Here is a 21,100-nt window from a genome sequence, read left to right on the forward strand (position 1 = left end):
TCTGGTTGGAAACATCCCTCCCCTGGGACTGCTGCTGCTGCTGCTGCTAAGTCACTTCAGTCATGTCCGACTCTGTGGAACCCCATAGACGGCAGCCCTAATGACTTCCAGACCAGCATTGCTCAAAATTTCCTGTGAAGGAAGACCATTTCTGCAAATGGGTTATTGAGTTTAAGAGTGAAAGGAGCCACTCACACTTCCACCCCTTGACGCTCATATCCATGTGTTCTGGCTGCAGGAGAGAGAACAGCACAGAACAGTCACTGATTCAAAGCGTGAAGCCTTCCCTGTAAGACAGAATCCCATTGTTTTGGGGTGTTGTCTCCCAACTGGCCCCACAACTGAATCTCCATTCCAACTTTCAATCAGGCCAACCGCTCCAGGTGATGGGGTGTGGTAAGACTATTTGATTCAATGGGAATAAGCCAATTATTCTACTTCCTTTGCTGTGAAATGAGCTCTTTGACGAGAAGCGAAAGTGCACACAATATCAAGGTAGATAAAGCATTCTCTAAGTACACAGACGGGGGTGGGGCTCAAGTGCTATGTTCAGTTCTCTGAAGGCAAATCCATATTCAGAGTCATGTATATTCCTTGGCAATGAATCTGCCTCCTCTATGAAGAAATGGGTCCAGGGTAACCATGGCCCCCAGGTGGCTGGTTGATCCCCCATGGGGAGGGATGCCATCTGAGATGCTTAGTGTTGACAGCGTCTCGCTGTCGACACATTAGACGCTCAGCAGTAATGCTTGCCAGGTCAGCCTTGAGTAGGTAAGGTCTGTATTTTTGAGCCCACACTTGTTTTGGAGCATGCACTGGGGTGACTGGGGTAAGCGACCGACTTACACATACAGATGTCATTCTGTCCACTTGATTATTCGGAGCCTCCTCTGCGGTGCAGTCATGACTCACTGGATAGAGAGGAGATGCTACACCATGGCAGTGGATCTTGCTGGAAGGCTTCCCTCTACAGAGTGCCACGGAGTCCCTCACTGGAGGCAATGTGTTAGGATACTGCCCTGTGCCCTGGGGGATGCAGGAGGGCTCTGCTACCGGGAGAGCCACAGGCTGAGCCAGCACCCCGGGACCAGGCCAGGAAGCCCTTCCTTCTGTCTTAGGGGGAAGCCCTTCCTCCAGCGCCCCCTACTGCCAAATTGTAACATCATATTTGCAGATAAAGGGAAAACAGAAGGCCAATGTCAGGTTTACAGAGCAGGCAAAGGGTGATTTCAATAAAACTGCTGTATGGCAAAGGTATTGAATCTGGTTGAATAGTGTCCTCCCCAAATCGTGTCCTTCCACATGGAAGCTCAGAATGTGACTTTATTTAGAAATGCACAATTTTTGCAGATGTAATTAGTCAACATGAGGTCATATTGGATTAGAGTGGGCCCTACATCCCATGAAGGCTTTGAAAGGAGATGAGACAAGAAGCTACATTTGGATGCAGAAAGAAGGCCATATGATGACAGGCAGAGATCAGAGTGCTGCAGAGAGATCCCGCAACCATCAGAAAGTAGGAGAGGCAAAGAAGGATTCTTCTCTAGAGCCTTCATAGAGTGTGACCCTGCCAACAACACCTTGATTTCAGACTCTAACCTCCAGAACTATGAGATAACGAACTCTTGCTGTTCATAGGCACCAAGTTTATGGTAATGTATTATGGCAGCCCTAAGAACCTAATACAGCACCAAATGTCCAGTTTCAGTTTGTGGAGAGCCAACTCATAAATGAATACATGGAGCCCATGCCTAGGGAGAGAGGCAAGAAGCAAGATTCCACGTGGGTAGAGCCAAGTAAACACCCAAGGTCACAGCAGGCTTGGAAGCTCTACCATTTATCTCCCTGTCACAGGACTCTACAGTCTTCCCAGACATGATTTTCAGTCCTATATGAAATGTGGTATCTTCATCTGTTAGCATTAAACTGTCATAAAGTCATTATGCTTTTATTCCAATGTATATACCTGCAGCAACTCTCTGACCTACTGCGCTCTCCTCCCTGTGGATTACCTGTCTTCTCTGGTAACTGTGCCTTTAAATCTGTCTGAACAGTCTTTGCTGAATTTCAGATTTAGCATTTTGGCTGTGTCCTTCATCTCCTTCAGATCTTACCACCCTGGAATCCCACAACCAGTATACTTCATATTGCATATCATTTCCAGTCCACTCCCATAATCTCATTGCTAGCAGGAAACGGACCCATTTATCAATTTGATTCTCTTCTTTTTCATTCATGTATTAACGGAGCATGAATTAAGTAGAGATCAGTGTCCCAGCTACCCTAAAGGGGACAAAGGACTCAGGGAGCACAGGGATGAACGGGACACACACCCTGCCTGACTCCTCTGTCCATGGGATTTTCCAGGCAACAGTACTGGAGTGGGGTGCCATTGCCTTCTCCATTGCAACACTGGAACATATCAAAAAAAAACCACTTGGTATCCATTGCACCCCTTTTCCCCCTTGAAGACATGTTCCTTGAGCTCTCCATCCCTCAGCTTCTTAACTCCAGACTGACACCTAGGATCTCTTTTCATCCCCTTTTGGGAATTTCCTTAATTTCACCTATGTTGAATCCCGTATCCATATCTTCTCTCTTGGTTTACTCTCTATTTGGTAGACTTCCAGTAGTCTCCTGAAAAAGGATGCATGGGAGGTAAACTCTTTTTATATATTTAGCATGCCTGAAAATGTTCTTTTTTTCACTTTGAATAATGATTCAGCAAAATGTTTATTTATTTTAATTTATTATTACTTTAGCCACATCACTCAGCAAAGTCAAGGACCTTTAGTTACTTCTCAAGGGCTATCAATATTCTGTGCCATCTCTTGTGAGCTGTCTTATAGATACTGGAACCCTGACCAGGTGGAAGAAGTTAACTACATGATGACCAGACTGTAGCCATGACATAAGCTGCCACAATTCCAAGACTTTGCCTCAAGGAAATGGAAACAAACTGACCCTGGAAGAACCATACCTAAAATAATCAAGATGATGCTGGGCAGACCACCAGTGACCAATTTCAAGATCACTGAGCTGACTGTGCTGTTTCTGCATGTAGCCCCCTCCCTCTGCCTATAAAAGCTCTTACTCCCTGCTTGTCATGTGGGGAGTTGGCTTTTGGATAGATGTCCACCCTCTCCCGGAGATGGCAATGGCACCCCACTCCAGTACTCTTGCCTGGAAAATCCCATGGACTGAGGAGCCTGGTGGGCTGCAGTCCATGGGGTCGCTAGGAGTCAGACACAATTGAGCAACTTCCCTTTCACTTTTCACTTTCATGCATTGGAGAAGGAAATGGCAACCCACTCAGGTGTTCTTGCCTGGAGAATCCCAGGGACGGGGGAGCCTGGAGGGCTGCCATCTATGGGGTCGCACAGAGTTGGACATGATTGAAGCGACTTGGCAGCAGCAGCAGCAGCAGCCACCCTCCCCCTCAGTGCCAGCACCTGAAACAAAGCAAGTTTTCCTTTCCACCAATTTGACTTGTTTATTGGCTTTTGGGCAGCAAGCAGCCAGATCCCACCTTTTGGTAACGTATCCACCACTCTCTGGAAATCGTAGTTCCACTGGAAGCAAATCGCTTTTTATTTCTACAGCTAAATATCTTGATCTAACCCTTACAGAAAAATGGCAGCTTGTCTCTGACATACCTGCTGCTGCTGCTGCTAAGTCGCTTCAGTCATGTCCGACTGTGCGACCCCATAGAAGGCAGCCCACCAAGCTCCCCCATCCCTGGGATTCTTCTCCACTGCATGAAAGTGAAAAGTCAAAGTGAAGTCGCTCAGTCATGTCTGACTCTCAGCAACCCCATGGACTTTAGCCTTCCAGGCTCCTCCATCCATGGGATTTTTCAGGCAAGAGTACTGGAGTGGGGTGCCATTGCCTTCTCCCTCTGCAATACCTGGTTAAGGAAAAAAGCAGGTATGTTCACAGATGGAAACAGAGCCACACCACTAAAATCTCCTAACCAGGTAGAAAGCGAATATTCTGGGATGAAGGACTGTCATGATGAGGCAAATAGGACGTTGAGGAATGACTGTCTCTAAATGTTACTATAAAGGGATTTCTCTCTTCCTTCATTGTGTTTCAGTTCAGTTCAGTCGCTCAGTCGTGTCTGACTCTTTGTGACCCCATGGACTGCAGCACGCCAGGCCTCCCTATCCATCACCAACTCCCAGAGTTTACTCAAATTCATGTCCATTGAGTCGGTGATGCCATCCCACCATCTCATCCTCTGTCATCCCCTTCTCCTCCCGCCTTCAATCTTTCCCAGCATCAGGGTCTTCTCAAATGAGTCAGTTCTTCAAATCAGGTGGCCAAAGTATTGGAGTTTCAGCTTCAGCATCAGCCCTTCCAATGAATATTCAGGACTGATTTCCTTTAGCATGGACTGGTTGGATCTCCTTGCAGTCCAAGGGCCTCTCAAGAGTCTTCTCCAACACCACAGTTCAAAAGCATCAATTCTTCAGCGCTCAGCTTTATTTATAGTCCAACTCTCACATCCATACGTGATTACTGGAAAAAACATAGCTTTGACTAGATGGACCTTTGTTGGCAAAGTAATGTCTCTGCTTTTGAATATGCTGTCTAGGTTGGTCATAGCTTTTCTTCCAAGGAGTAAGTGTCTTTTAATTTCATGGCTGCAGTAACCATCTGCAGTGATTTTGGAGCCCCCCAAAATAAAGTCTGTCACTGTTTCCATTGCTTCTCCGTCTATTTGCCATGAGGTGACTGGACCAGATGCCATGATCTTAGTTTTCTGAATGTTGAGTTTTAAGCCAACTTTTTCACTCTCCTCTTTCACTCTCATCAAGAGGCTCTTTAGTTCCTCTTCACTTTCTGCCATAAGTGTGTCATCTGCATATCTGAGGTTATTGATATTTCTCCCGGCAATCTAGATTCCAGCTCGAACTTCATCCAGTCCAGCATTTCTCTTGATGTACTCTGCATATAAGTTAAATAAGCAGGGTGACAATATACAGCCTTGACGTACTCCCTTCCCGATTTGGAACCAGTCTGTTGTTCCACGTCCGGTTCTAACTGCTACTTCTTGTCCTGCATACAGATTTCTCAGGAGGCAGGTCAGGTGGTCTGGTATTCCCATCTCTTGAAGAATTTTCCACAGTTTGTTGTGATCCACACAGTCAAAGTCTTTGGTGTAGGCAATAAAGCAGATGTTTTTCTGGAACTCTCTTGCTTTTTCCATGATCCAGCGGATGTTGGCAATTTGATCTCTGGTTCCTCTGCCTTTTTGAAATCCAGCTTGAACATCTGGAAGTTCACAGTTCATGTACTGTTGAAGCCTGGCTTGGAGAATTTTGAGCATTTCTTTGCTAGCGTGTGAGATGACTGCAATTGTGTGGCAGTCCGACTCTTTGCAACCCCATGGACTATATAGTCCATGAAATTCTCTAGGCCAGAATACTGGAGTGGGTAGCCTATCCCTTTTCCAGGGTATCTTCCCAACCCAGGAGTCGAACTGGGGTCTCCTGCATTGCAGGCGGATTCTTTACCAACTGAGCTATGAGGGAAGCCCTCACTGGGTTTATCAGTAGCTTAAAATTTATAGGGAGTTTAATATGCTTACACAGGAGAATCATTCAGATATACAGTACATTTGATATTTATTTTCACATAATCTCACAAAATGTCCAGTTTTGTGCTATATGATTGTATGATATTGATTAAAGCATCTCACTTAGCCTCACATTCAGTACTACTGAAAATATCCCTCAAACGTCCACATAAGCCACTGTCAAACCTATTCATACTGTTTTCTTTAAAAAAAAAAAAAACTTCCCCAATGACACACTACCCACCCTTGTTAACGTCCTCATTCAACAAACAGCAGCCTCCCAAATGTTTCCTAAATCTGCCTCCATCCTCTCCCGCTCTGCATTCGTTCATTCCTCCATCAGTTGCAGCCTGGATCCTGGCAATAGCTTCAGAGCTGGTCACAGTATCTTGAGTTTGGTCTCCCCGCAAACCATCCTTCACCTTGCCGTCAGAGAGTTCTACCTGAATTGCAGATATGTGTGAGTCACCCACTCAAGACCCTGCTTAAAATTTTACCTGGCCTGCCAAGTCTTTAAAAACTAGACCTCTGCTGACTTCTTCATCTGCATCCTCAGTCGTCATTCACACCTTAACAGCCTTCAATCCAACAAATTCTGCTTAGGGGACTTCCATGGTGGTCCAGAGGCTAAGACTCCATGCTCCCAGTGCAGGAGGCCCAGGTTCAATCCCTTCTCCTTAGTTAGTTCCTAAAGGGAAAGAATCTGTACCTTAAAAAAAAAAAAAAAAAAAAAAGAATGCATATATGTGTATAATTGAGTCATTTTGGCATAACTTTGTAAAGCAACTGTACCTCAATAAAAAAATAAAAGGAGTCTGTATCTTACATTTGAACTTCCAGTGTTCACCATGCGTCTGGTATATAGTTGTGCTGCAGGAAGGCGGACCCGTTCCAGGGCCCAAAACTGGGCTCTTGTCTAACACTCAGAAATGAATTGTCTGAGGAGACACATGTACTGACAAAGCAAGAGATTTTATTGGGAAAGGGCACTCGGGTGGAGAGCAGTAGGGTAAGGGAACCCAGCAGAACAGCTCTGCCACGTGGCTTGCAGTCTCTGGTTTTATGGTGATGGGATTCGTTTCTGGGTTGTCTTTAGCCAACCATTCTGACTCAGAGTCCTTCCTGGTGGTGCACACCTTGTTCGGCCAACATGGATGCCAGAGAGAAGGATTCTGGGAGGTGGTCGGACAGGTGGTGTCTCCTTTTGACCTTTCCCGAACCCTTCCGGTTGGTGGTGGCTTATTAGTTCCATGTTCCTTACCAGGACCTCCTGTCCTAATACAACTCATGCAAAAGGTTACTATGGTGCCTGGCCAGGGTGGGTGGTTTCAATCAGTGTGCTTCCCCTAACAGCTTGCTCTACTGGGACATTGTTCCTATTTATTACTTTCTACTCTACCCCCAAATGTTAAAAAAATAAAAGGCAAACAAACAAAAAAACCCTGCCCCTATTAAGTAAACTATTATCAATAATCTTTTACATTTGCTCCTTTAAAAAAAAAAAAAAAAAAAAAACCTTTAGCTTCTTGGATCTGGCTATTTGGTAGAATCCTAGCTGATGAACTCACAGCTGACTTCCTGCCAAATCATATGGTTTTTCACAGTTTCTTATTCTCCTTGCAGCTTTTGACTGCTGTTCATTTTCTCCTTAAACCACCTTCTATGACTTCACACTATTGCCAAGCACTGGCCTTGAGGAATTGATTCAGAATCCTCATTGCCTTGAGTTATTTAACCTACCCTCCACCATGAGAAATACTTCCCCGTGTACACTTTTGGGTTGTCTTTCTATTTGTGTTAGCAGTTATCTCAGCAAAAATCTTATCCCTTGAAATAACCCTGGAGAAGCAGGAATTTCTTCCAAAACACAATTCTTCAAATTTAGTATCACAGTAGGTTAATTAAAATGTAAGTTTCAGAAATTCCTTGGCGGTCCAGTGGTTAGGACTCCGTGCTCTCACTGCCAAGGGCCTAGGTTCGATCCTTGGTCAGGGAACTAAGATCCTGCAAGCCCCATGGAGCAGCAAAGGAAAAAAAAAAAAAAAGAAATTTCTCCCTAAACCCCCTCGATGTGGTATAGACTGAGTAAACCAGCCTCTATTTTCTTTTTATTGGCAGCACCAATGCCACTTGTGGGTCTTAGTTCCCTGACCAGGGATTGAACCCAGGCCCTCGGCAGTGAAAGCCCAGAGTCCCAGCCACAGGACTGCTGGAGAACTCTCAGGTTTGCTTATTGTAATTGCTGCTTTCCTCATACCAAAAGGGTTTTTTCCCTTGTTTTTGTCATTTATTTTCAAGCATTCCTGCCCTCTCTCTAATTCCCCACTTCTTTCTACAAGTATATTTACAAGAGTCCCTATAGCAAGTGGGTGGAAGAGTGAGCCAATATGTGGGACTATCGCCTTACAAGGCTCATTTAGCCTGAAATTTATTTTTAAATTTACTCAAGATTATCTGAGGAAATATATACATATATTTTGATGCCAAAATATGTATGTGCCTGCACGGGTTCTCACCTTTTCAAACGCCATTGGGTTCTCTTGCCAAAGTTACCGGGTGAGGCAGGGAATACGACTTTATTCGGAGAGCCCGCTGACGCAGAAGATGGCAAATGAATGTCTCAAAACAACCATCTTGTTGAGGTCTGGATGCCAGGTTCTTTTATAGATCAGAGATTGGGGGAGGTGAGGAAACAAAGTAAAAAGGCCATTAGTCTTGCAAATATTTCCTAGAAGGGCAAGTGTCAGGCAGGGGATGTGTTAATGTCTTCCTTCCTACCACCTACGTATGGACAGGGATCTGAACAAAGGCCCTTTAGTTTAACAGTCAGGCAGAGGGCCTATATTCTCTGAGGCAGGCCATTATGTATGATTATAACAATTGCAAGGAAAAGCAAGTCAAACAATTCCAACAGGGAGTCAGAATTGGTTCTTCTCTGCAAACAAAAGCATAGGTTGAAGAGGGTGGGGGGAGTCAATCAAACCCATTCCTTACCAGGATACTTTGGAAAAGGGGATGGCAACCCAATCCACTATTCTTGACTGGAGAATCGCATAGACAGAGGACCCTGGCGGGGCTATAGTCCATAGGATCGTGAAGAGTGGGACACGACTGAAGCGACTTAGCACGAACGCAACAGGATATTTAGAGCGCAGCCAACCTCAGGCGCGCAGATGGCGTTACAGAAAGTTGTGCATAGCGGTGGAACGCACAGGAGTCTCCTCCGTGACCTTGGCCAACTCGCAGAAACTATAAAATGGGAATAACCCTACTGGGTGATTGAAGAGCAAAGGAAATGATGTAAGTAAAAGTACTCTAAGAAGTAATAATGCTGGTTTCTTTGAACGGGAGTCCCCAGCAGCTGGGTTCCCACCAGCTGGGCGTTTTGCTCTTTCCTCTCTGGCTGCCGGAGGCGGCGGCCTTGGCTTGTCTCCATGGCAACCACTCCGCATCCCGATCTCCACCCCCTGTCCACACCGGGGACCGGAAGCAACCGGTCTGGCGCTTCCCAGGCTTCTACCCCAAAACGCAGGGCAGTCTTTCCCAGGCCAGAGGTTAGAGTTGAGGTCTCTTCGCGCTTCGAGGGCTCGAGGAGAAGCGACCATCAGCCAGGGGGCGGGGAAAGGTCTCCCGCGGGCCTTGGCGCCACCTTCAGACAGCACCCCCCACCCCTCCCACCCGCTCTAACCAGTCACCCCCTCTTCATACCCTTCACAGCCCAGTATCCCCGGCTACTCCTTCACGCCGCGCTCGCTTCCCCGGGGGCCCCCACCACGTTCCCGCACCTCTGGGCCTCTCACCGCGCGTCCGCGCCCCCCCTCTTCTTGTCCTCCCCCGGCACCCCGGGGCGCCCGACCCCCGACCCCAAAGCTAGACCTCCTCTCATCACCCCCCGCGCGCTTACGCGCCTTCCCGCGCACCCCTTCCCCCTGAATCCCCCTCTTGTGACCTCACCGAGTCGATCCCCATCCGGGATGGGGGAGGAAGGTGTCCGGGGACCGTCGGGAGCCGGTTCATTAGAGGAGCTGTTTCCAAGAGAGAGTCAGTCCCTTTGAAAAAGATCCTCGGATCTGGGGCTTTGGGCGCAGCCTGCCCTCCAGGGACCAGGTGTAAGGTATAGTTCAGGCCGAGGCAGAAAAAGGAAAGACGACCTCAGCAGAAGTAGGTTACCTTTATTCAAGCAAGGAGGGGCGACAGTCGGCCTTAAGACCAGGCTGAGCGCGGAGAGGGATCCGGGAGGCTCCATATTTATAGGGAGGTTTGTGTAAGCGATAAGGCAAACGTTAATCAGGCGGGATGTTTTGGGTATACTTTAGTTGAGATGGCATTAGTAGTTTGGCAGGGGGTGATAAGTCTTATGGCAGGTGTAGGGAGGGGGTGGAAGGTTTCCGGACAGGGGGTGATAAGTCTTCTGGGCAGGTGTAGGGGGTGGAAGGTTTCTGGACAGGGGGTCATAAGTCCCAGATAGATGCAACGGGCCTGGAGCATCAGATGCTGCTGCTGCTAAGTCGCTTCAGTCGTGTCCCCGACTCTGTGCGACCCCATAGACGTCTGGCAGCCCACCAGGTTCCCCCGTCCCTGGGATTCTCCAGGCAAGAACACTGGAGTAGGTTACCATTTCCTTCTCCAATGCATGAAAGTGAAAAGTGAAAGTGCGGGACCTAAAGTTCTGTTTTGTTTTCTCCGAAGTTAGATGATTCAGCAAGGGCCTTTGAAACTGTTGTTTTCTTTTCTAGGCCCCAAAGACTCCTTCACCGGGTTCATTAGGGACCCTCGCACGGTGCTGAGGGTTTGGTTTCCTGGGTGGAACTGAGAGCAACTGTGAATCTGGCACAGATTCGGCTCCTAGTGCGGGAGACACGGGGTGCGTCCCAGGGGCCACGCCTTCGACTTCCAGAGAATGCTTTAAGCTTAAGGCCTTCCCCTAGATGGCTCCTGACACGTGGCCTGTAATGCCTCCTGTCGCTCAGGTCTTGACCCGATTCTGTTCCGGCCTAGTATCATCTGAGTCTGCTGCTCCTTCTCTTCGCCAGGACCCCGGCCACCGGCTCTGGACCCTGCAGCACCGCACAAAGTGTGGATGGCCTGAACTCAGACCCCACCCCTGCTCCTTTGCTTTGGTCTCTGTTATCTACTTGAACTTGCCCTGGCAGGTTCCTCATCTACCGCACGGAAATGAAAAGAACCTTACGGGTCTTTTGTGGGGATTTAAATACTGTAGTTATTGTTTAGTTGCTAAGTAGTTTCTGACTCTTTTGCAATCCCAAGAATTGTAGCCCGCCAGGCTCCTCTGTCCATGGGATTTTCCCGGCCAGAATACTGGAATGGGTTGCCATTTCATTCTCCAGGGGATCTTCCTAATGGAGGGATGGAACCCAGGTCTCCTGCATTGGTACTGGATTCTTTACCACCGAGTCACTGGGAATTTTAATGAATTGGTATTTGTTAAGATTTATTAGATGAGTGCTTGGCATCTAGTAAATTCTCTGAATGTCATTGTTACCCTTTGTGGTGGGGCATCTCACTGTGTAAGGTTGTATCATTTATTTGGTAACCTCCTTGTCTCTCTCCTGCTAGAGTATAAGCTTTATGTAGCCATACAACAGGCTTTGTTCAGGTGACTGCCATATCTTGAGTGCTTAGAAGAGTTTTCGGTGAAGTGGGGAAAAAATGGTAAAGAAAAATAGGGGCACATATAACATTTCTAATTAGTCATCAGTTACTAGTGATACATATACTAGAATACTACTAAGGAAAGTGTCTCCCCACCCTCTTCTGCTAACAAGCTAGTGATACTTGGAGTAATTGTTGCTCCGCATACATCACCATGTTGCCGGCAACCTTGTGATTTGATGCATTGTTTTCTGTAATTTATTTGATAATAAATTGTGAGATATTTTGCCACTCTTCCTTTGAAGAGTCAAGTCTTTGAAGGAAATAATTGGAAAATTAGCATGTTTTTTGGAAAATAGGCTATTTTTCTGAAAATGTGCTTCCCAGCATTGTTTATAATAGTAAAAATTAGAAATAATCTACAATAAAGAGATTAAGTAAATAAGACATATTACAGATGAGCAGTAGATATGAACATGAAAATATGGAAATACATTAAGATGGAGGAATATGCTTTTTTCCTCTGAATGATTCCTTTAATGCCAAAGTAACATTGTTTTAAAAGTTAGTAACATTGAAAAAAAAAATCCATGCAAAGTAATCTCATGAGTCTATTCCTTTAGCAGGCTAAAAATAATTATTTGGCCCTTTGAGCCTGTCCCAGAGTCATAAATTTCCCCAAGCTTCCCTTATTTCTCTTCTCCAGGAGTTCCTTTGCAACCCTGACTCATCTCTTATTGTAATATGCAGTCAGCCTCCTGGGTATGATTTTCAGAATAAATTGCAAAGTATTCATGAAAGTGAATGCCTATGAGTCCTTTGATTCTCTTAAAGAAGGAAGTATTCTTTGAAAGAGTGGCTTCTGTTAAGATTAAGGATACTTTTGGTACAATCTTAACGTTTCTAATCTTTAGCTGTGATGTTCTGAAAAGCGTTTGTCTTGTTTCCACTTGTCTCTTGAATCATATTGACGGAGTGTCCTGTCCGTAGGAGAGTTTCACCTCCTTGAAGATTGAAGCCTAGCGGTCCCGCGCTATTCCCAATCCAGATGTCTGCAAAATTGAGAGTCGTCAAAACTCCAGGGGACCCTGACTGCCTTGTGTTAATGAAGGCAGGCCTGTAATATGGCCTCTGGCCGCCACTGGAGCAGCTTCTCTGGGCCCTGAGCCGGCTCCGTGAGCTTTGCTGTCAGTGGCAGAGGCCCGAGGTGCGCAGCAAGGAGCAGATCCTGGAGCTGCTGGTGCTGGAGCAGTTCCTGGCCATCCTGCCCGAGGAGCTGCAGGCCGTGAGTAACGCCCAGAGAGCAGAGAGGATGCTGTGGAAATGCTGGAGGAGCTGGAGAAGGATCTCGATGGGGAGGCTGAACACGTGAGAAGGCGGCGGTGGGAGGGCGGAGCGAGGCGCAGTCAGAAGCCCGGCGCGTCACTGAGGGCGAGCTCCCAGACCGTACGTACTCCACTCGGCACAAGTCGGGGTATAGTGTGGCGATCGGACACCCGGCTGTGCCCGAAATCAGGATGTGCCTCTACTTTTTTCCTTCCCCTTTCTGGTGTCCCAAGATAGTTTCTTCTGTTACTTTACCCTCAAGTCCCACCCCAATTCCCTTCTTCAGCCTCAGTAATACCAAACTGTTTCTAGGTCTTTTTTGGACAAAATGAGGACATGCTCGCAAAGAAACTACCAACTTGTGAAATCCCTCAGGAGATACCATGTCACCAACCCAAGCCCGCAGAAAAGCAGCTGCGGTGGGCGTTGAAGAACCTGTGCTCCTTCAGATGAAATGGTGAGGGGGGTTGTGGCCCCATCATGTGATTAATTTATCATTCTAACTTCTGTTTATTGATACTTGTACTAAATCTTGCTTGTTGCTACCCACTGCCATACTGAATTCCTCTCCTTCAGTTGCTCCTGTTCTCCAATAATTTCTTGTCTTTTAGGCCTCTCTTTTCTTCCAGACTTTCCTTGGTCTCTAAAGTATCTTTTTACCCCTACTCACCATTCTACCTTTTGCACAGAGCTTTTCATCTTTATCACTGACTGCCTCATCAGTATGTAAATCTCTTTTGCCTTTGATCTTCTCAGTGTTTTCTGCCTTACCTTCTCCATCCTCTAAAATCTCAGGTGGCTCCGTAGTAAAGAATCTGCCTCCCAATGCAGGAGATCTAAGAGACAGGGGTTCCATCCCTGGTCCGGGAAGATCCCCTGGAGAAGGAAATGGCTACCCACTCCAGTAGCCTTGCCTGGGAAATCCCATGGAGAGAGGAGCCTGGTGGGCTGCAGTCCTTGGGGGTCACAAAGAGTCAGATATGACTGAGCACGCATGCATGGTGCCATGCTCTACATTGATGTTATATTGCAAACATGCTCTCTCAAAAATAATCTATGCTCCATTCAGATCATTCTATTTCCTTTTCCCTCCCTCTGAACAAAGAAATGATTACATTTTCTTTTATGTGTACTATTTCAGATAGAGACACCAGAACTAAAAATGTGAAATCTGCTTTAAGACAAAAGACTTCTTCAGGCAAAGAACTGCATTACAAAGTTTCTAACACTCTTCAAGTGAATGCTCCCCAGAATTTCACATTTAGAAGAACATGTGAACAAGACAGAAAGTTTGAAAGAAGACAGGGAAACTGTCCTTGAAAAAAACAACACAAGTGTGAGGAATGTGGCAAAGTCTTCAGTCAGAGCTCAGCCCTTAATCTACATCAGAGAATCTACAGTGGAGAGAAACCTTATACATGTGAAGTGTGTGCAACGTCTTTCAGCTTAAGTACAGTCCTGATTCAGCATCGAAGAATCCATACTGGGGAAAAACCCTTCAAATGTCATGAATGTGGGAAAGCCTTTAGTCAGAGCTCAGTCCTTAACATTATACATGTGACATGTGTGCAGAGTCTTTCAGCCAAAGTACAGTCCTAATTCAGCATCGAAGAATCCATACTGGGAAGAAACGCTTCAAATGTCATGAATGTGGAAATCCTTTAGTCAGAGCTCGAATCTTTTCAGACACAGGAAGAAACTTGCTGGAGAAAAAGTCCCATACGAGTTGTGAGGGAATCGAAGCATTTATTGAGAAATTTTTCTCTGAGGGAGAAGGCGCAAGGCACCTATACTCCTTTAGTATAAATCGGTAGTTTCGGTGGGCACTGGTTTCCGTTCCAAGGTTATTAAAGCCACAGGAGAGAATGTGGAATATTTTCTGCCAGTAATGTTTACTTCTCTGCTTTTCAGTACAGGGTCAATTCAGATGTTTGAGATTCTAAAGCTATAGAGTTCCATCCCTCGGTTCAGTTCAGTTCATTTGCTCAGTCGTGTCCAACTCTTTTTGGCCCCATGGACTACAGCATGCCAGGCTTCCCTGTCCATCACCAACTCCTGGAGTTTGCTCAGATTCATGTCCATCAAGCAGGTGATGCATCCAACCATCTCATCCTCTGTTCTCCCTTTCTCCTCCATCTCTAGTGCAGCTTTTGAAAAGATACTCTCAGTCACATTTGACTGTTTATATTATTAACCCAAATAATAAAATAGTATGTTCCTTTTTAGACAAGTACATTTTCCCTGCTGAGAAGGAATGTGTGAGTTTGCATATAAGTGGATATTCTCCATTTCATTACTTGAACACTGGAGTTGTTAGACCAAAGATGAAAAAGAATTTCCTGGCCGTCAGTGTTTAGGATTCATGTTTTCAGTGTCATGGGCCTGGCTTCAATCCTGATCAGGGAATTAAAATCCCACAAGCCACACTGTGCAGCCAAAATATAAAATAAATGTCCTATTTTATTTTCTGTTTTTGAGTTACTTAGACAGTCATGTCTGACTCTCTGCGACCCCATGGACTATAGCCTGCCAGGCTCGAGGAGACCAAAAAGAATATGTACCTCAAGACCTACGCTGAAATGTCCAGGGTCATTGTTAGGAAGCAGGTGAGTAAAGGGACTTTAATCATCTCTTAAGAAAATTCACAAGAACCTACAAACTGTTTTGTTTGCATTTTTTAAATTGAGGTATCAGTTCAGTTCAGTTCAATCACTCAGTCGTGTCTGACTCTTAGCAACCCCATGAATCGCAGCACACCAGGCCTCCCTGTCCATTGCCAACTCCAGGAGTTCACTCAGACTCACGTCCATTGAGTCAGTGATGCCATCCAGCCATCTCATCCTCTGTCGTCCTCTTCTCCTCCTGCCCCCAATCCCTCCCAGCATCAGTCTTTTCCAATGAGTCAACTCTTCGCATGAGGTGGCCAAATTGAGGTATAGTTGATGTATAAAGAGCCTACATACTGTTTATGATACTAAGGGGTGCTAAAATATGCTAATTTTTAATCAAGTTTAGCCCAAGTCATATTAATTCTCTGGTTAGATAAACTAGCACCTCCTACTTATTAGGAGACCTAATTAAGTACAAGATAACTCAGTATCCTGGAGAAGGCAGTGGCACCCCACTCCAGTACTCTTGCCTGGAAAATCCCATGGATGGAGGAGCCTGGTAGGCTGCAGTCCATGGGGTCACTAAGAGTTGGACACGACTGAGCAAATTCACTTTCACTTTTCACTTTCATGCATTGGAGAAGGAAATGGCAACCCACTCCAGTGTTTTTGCCTGGAGAATCCCAGGGACGGTGGAGCCTGGTGGGCTGCCATCTATGGGGTCGCACAGAGTTGGACAGGACTGAAGCGACTTAGCAGCAGCAGCAGCAGCAGCAACTCAGTATCCAGTGACACCCTTCAAGGATTTGTTATTCTAAGATAATTCACATCACTGTTGGGTAGAGAAGTTCCAATTATTTACAATGGAGAGAATGTAATCTTGCAAAGTCTATGGCAAAACCAAATGAAGGACACTTCCCTCAGAATACATGATTAGAAAAAAATAATAGTGTAGAATTAAATATTTTTCTTGTGTAAAAAAAATAATTATCTCCTTTACAATTTATATTGGAAATATCTCAGTGAAAGTATTAAGATAGCGCTACATGTCTTCAGGGAGTGACATAACCATAATGCTGCTGCTGCTGCTAAGTCATATCAGTCGTGTCCAACTCTGCGCGACCCCATAGACGGAGTGTTCTAATAATGAACAGTTTTCTGTGTGTGCTTATATAAAGTTGATGATCACCTTAACATAAAAAAGAAAGATGAAGAAAAGACGGTCCCAACAAGGCTGACGTGCACACCTGGAAATGGGAACTGTTAACAGCTGATGGCTCTCCTGCAGAGTTCTTCATGACCTCTGTTCTGGCCTGAATCAGCTGTGAATGTGTTTCAGGCATCACAGGACAACCTTTTCTGGGCCTTTCTCATCATTCTTAGTAAGATGAGTTTCTAGACAATTTATCATGTTGTAAGACCTTGGATTTTGATATTCTTATACAAATGAGGAAATCACTAAAGTTCAATTTAAAGAGGCCATTGAGATATACCACATTTAATTCAATCAGAGTCTCTTGTTTAAATGACAGATATGGTTTTATATTATTATTCTGACAATATATAAGATAATGTCCCCCTTTCCAGGGATTCTTGATAGAATTCTATATATATTACAAGAATACATGGACTGGGACTTCCCTGATGGTCCAGTGGTTAAGAATCCACCTTCCAATGCAGAGGATGTGGGTTTAATCCCTGGTTGGGGAGCTACCAGTATCCCACATGCCACACGCTGCCAGGGCAACTAAGCCCACGTGCCACAGCTATGACCCGACACAGCCAAATATAAATAAATAGATTTTTTAAAAATATGTGGATTATTGTGTCTCCCATGGTGCCACAGTTACCAACTATGGAGACAACCATGAAAAATGAGTCTTTGGAAGGAGAAGGGAAGAGAGTGCTCATGGGGAACTTCTTTGTTCCTCATGAAGTATAAACGTTTCATTATCAGAAAATCCAGCCATGTTTAGTGCTTGGAGTAACTCTGGAAACAAATGTGGGAGTACCTGCTCTGCTTAGTTAGAACATTGATAAATAAGATTCTAAGGGAGAGGTGAATATAAATTTTAATTTTAGAATTTTCTGTTAGGGTCATACTTTGTAGCTCTAGTAAATATACATAAATACTGAGTTTGTATATTTTCATTAATTAAAAACATAGGAATCTTTTTATTTGGGTCTCATGCTTTTTGTAATTAAAGAGAGGAACAAGCCATCTATTAAAGCAGCAAAAGATATATATATTGTCAGTTACTGCTTAATCATAAAAAGTTTTTTGTGAATAGTACTCATAGGAAGTACTCATAGTACTCATAGAGTACTATGTGAATAAAAGGACAGAATCTAAACCAAGTATTCTGAGGGAAGTGTCCTTCTTCACTTAGTTATGCCATAAGCTTTGCAAGATTACCTTCTTTTCATTGTGAATAATATGAACTTTTCCACCAGAAAAGTAAAGTGAATCATATCCTCTTAGAATAATGAATCTTTAAAGGGGGTGTCACTGGGTTCTTTGAGTTATCTTGCTCCTATTTAGGTCTCCTAATAAGTAGGAGGTGCTAGTTTATCTAACCAGAGAATTAATATGACTTGAGCTAAATTTGATTAAAAAAATTACTAGCATCCCCATCAAACTGATTAATTCCCACAGATAGTAAGCACTCCAAAATGAAATTGGATGTTTTTAGAATAATTTCACTTCATCTGAGCCTTCATTATTATCTATAATCCTATGTTCCTCCTTCTCCTCTCCAATTCTCTTCAGTGACCAGCTCAGATGTTTGCCACTAACCTTGAAACCTTCTGTACCAGGAATGTTGGATACAAAATCCAGCAAATCTTTTGGTGGCTTAAACAAATTAGAGTCCGCAACCAGAAATCTGGAGGCAAGCTGCTGCTGGCTGTCAGTCAGCCACTGAACAATGACTTCTCTGGCTGCTGTCTCTGCACTTTGGCCTTTCCTTCATGTTTACTTTCTCAGATAAGAGGGAGTGCTGTCCCAGGTCTGGAGTGGCATCTGGAGTCAAGTCAGGGAGAAAGAGGAAAGGGTGCTCCACCCATTGCCATCTCCATTACTAGAAAAAAATTAGCTTTCTAAGAAGCCCCAACAAAATTCCACCTATGTTCCCCTGTTGCAAGTATGTCTGGTAAAGCAAGTATTTTCAACCCCTAGGGTTGAAGCTCCAATACTTTGGCCAACTGATGCAAAGAGGCAACTCATTGGAAAAGACCCTGATGCTGGGAAAAGATAGAAGGCAGGAGGAGAAGGGGACTATAGAGGATGAGATGGATGGCATCACCAACTCAGTGGACGTGAGTTTGAGCAAGCTCTGGGAGTTGATGATGGACAGGGAGGCCTGGCGGTTGCTGCAGTCCATGGGTAGCAGAGTCGGACAAGCGGGAAGATAGCATGGTAGCTGGGGATTGGGAACCAATTGTGTTGAAACAGTGTCCGCCATACTCCTCCTTGGCCACTTAACTTTTCCTGAGCACATGGCTATGATTTTGCCTTCTTCACTTAAAAAAAAAAAAAAGTGAGGAGCCTATCAAGGTTGTCAGCTTAGCTGCATCTCCCCCATCGTCTCCTCTCCCCTTCTTTCAGAATGAAGGAGGGTGTGCTCTCTTCTCTGGCCCCTCACCTTTCCTCCCCACCTCTGAAGGATGTGGGCTGCCATCAGTCATTTTCTCTTATTTCTTCATCCTTTTGCCTCCCTTCTGGATCCATCTCTTCAACATTGAAAGCATGCTGAATGAAAAAGTCAAGATGGTGGCTAATCCCTGAGTCACAGGGAACAAAATGGCCCTTAGCTTTGTCTCCTTCACGTGCATTCATCTCTTTCAGCCACAGTGATCTTTCTAAAATATAAACTTATGTCCCCTTTTTGCCTAAAACACAAGCATCTCATTGCTTTATTATAAAGTCAGAACTCCTAAACAAAGTGTTTGAGGCTCATCATGATCTGACCACCGCTTATCATTTCTGCTTTCTCTCTCTCTCCTGTTATTACATCTTTAATTCTCTATGCCAAACACATTTTTAAAATTATTTATTTTAATTGGAGGCTAATTACAATATTGTAGTGGTTTTTGCCATGCATTGACATGAATCAGCCATGGGTGTACATGTGTCCCCCATCCTGAACCACCTCCCACCTCCCTCCCCATCCCATCCCTCAGGGTCATGCCAGTGCACCAGCCCTGAGCACCCTGTCTCATGCATCGAACCTGTACTGGCGATCTATTTCACATATGATAATGTACATGTTTCAATGCTATTCTCTCAAATCATCCCACCCTCGCCTTCTCCCACAGAGTCCAAACGTCTGTTCTTTAAATCTGTGTCTCTTTTGCTGTCTTGCATATAGGGTCATCATTATCATCTTTCTAAATTCCATATATATGCGTTAATATACTGTATTGGAACTAAAAAGCCTCTTGATGAAAGTGAAAGTGGAGAGTGAAAAAGTTGGCTTAAAGCTCAACATTCAGAAAACGAAGATCATGGCATCTGGTCCCACCACTTCATGGGAAATAGATGGGGAAACAGTGGAAACAGTGGCAGACTTTATTTTTGGGGGCTCCAAAATCACTGCAGATGGTGACTGCAGCCATGAAATTAAAAGATGCTTACTCCTTGGAAGGAAAGTTATGTCCAACCTAGATAGCATATTCAAAAGCAAAAACATTACTGTACCAACAAAGGTCCGTCTAGTCAAGGCTATGGTTTTTCCTGTGGTCATGTATGGATGTGAGAGTTGGACTGTGAAGAAAGCTGAGCGCCGAAGAATTGATGCTTTTGAACTGTGGTGTTGGAGAAGACTCTTGAGAGTCCCTTGGACTGCAAGGAGATCCAACCAGTCCATTCTGAAGGAGATCAGCCCTGGGATTTCTTTGGAAGGAATGATGCTAAAGCTGAAACTCCAGTACTTTGGCCACCTCATGTGAAGAGTTGACTCACTGGAAAAGACTCTGATGCTGGGAGGGATTGTGGGCAGGAGGAGAAGGGGACAACAGAGGATGAGATGGCTGGATGGCATCACCGACTCGATGGACGTGAGTCTGAGTGAACTCCGGATATTGGTGATGGACAGGGAGGCCTGGCGTGCTGCGATTCATGGGGTCGCAAAGAGTCAGACACAACTGAGTGACTGAACTGAACTGATACTATATTGGTGTTTTTCTTTCTTTCTTTTTTTAATTTTATTTTATTTTTAAACTTTACAAATTGTATTAGTTTTACCAAATATCAAAATGAATCTGCCACAGGTATACATGTGTTCCCCATCCTGAACCCTCCTCCCTCCTCCCTCCCCATACCATCCCTCTGGGTCGTCCCAGTGCACTAGCCCCAAGCATCCAGTATCGTGCATCGAACCTGGACTGGCAACTCGTTTCATTCATGATATTATACATGTTTCAATGCCATTCTTCTAAATCTTCCCACCCTCTCCCTCTGCAACAGAGTCCATAAGACTGTTCCATACATCAGTGTCTCTTTTGCTATCTCGTACACAGGGTTATTGTTAGCATCTTTCTAAATTCCATATATATGCATTAGTATACTGTATTGGTGTTTTTCTTTCTGGCTTACTTCACTCTGTATAATATGCTCCAGTTTCATTCACCTCATTAGAACTGATTCAAATGTATTCTTTTTAATGGCTGAGTAATACTCCATTGTGTATATGTACCACAGCTTTCTTATCCATTCGTCTGCTGATGGACATCCAGGTTGCTTCCATGTCCTGGCTATTATAAACAGTGCTGCGATGAACATTGGGGTACACGTGTCTGGTGTTTTTCTTTCTGACTTACTTCACTGTGTATAATATGCTCCAGTTTCATCCACTTCATTAGAACTGATTCAAATGCATTCTTTTTAATAGTTGAGTAATACTCCATTGTGTATATGTACCACAGCTTTCTTATCCATTCATCTGCTGATGGACATCTAGGCTGCTTCCAT

At 44.8% G+C, this 21,100-nt stretch overlaps 2 long non-coding RNA genes and 1 pseudogene across 2 annotated transcripts; 2 read left to right on the forward strand and 1 right to left on the reverse strand.

The window, feature by feature from the left end:
* Positions 1-5,577: 5,577 nt before the first annotated feature.
* Positions 5,578-9,624, reverse strand: LOC113882995. The gene is made up of 3 exons (XR_003508517.1): positions 9,536-9,624; positions 8,098-8,239; positions 5,578-6,290 (listed from the first exon to the last, which is right to left on the reverse strand). It is a non-coding gene; the product is annotated as an uncharacterized LOC113882995 (long non-coding RNA).
* Positions 9,625-10,924: 1,300 nt separating this feature from the next.
* On the forward strand, positions 10,925-14,289 carry LOC113882993 (annotated as a pseudogene).
* Positions 14,290-14,578: 289 nt separating this feature from the next.
* LOC113882994 lies at positions 14,579-19,540 on the forward strand. The gene is made up of 3 exons (XR_003508516.1): positions 14,579-14,609; positions 15,007-15,126; positions 19,500-19,540. It is a non-coding gene; the product is annotated as an uncharacterized LOC113882994 (long non-coding RNA).
* Positions 19,541-21,100: the final 1,560 nt, after the last annotated feature.

Source organism: Bos indicus x Bos taurus, chromosome 24 (assembly GCF_003369695.1).
Source record: "Bos indicus x Bos taurus breed Angus x Brahman F1 hybrid chromosome 24, Bos_hybrid_MaternalHap_v2.0, whole genome shotgun sequence".
In the NCBI taxonomy this organism is placed as follows: domain Eukaryota; kingdom Metazoa; phylum Chordata; class Mammalia; order Artiodactyla; family Bovidae; genus Bos; species Bos indicus x Bos taurus.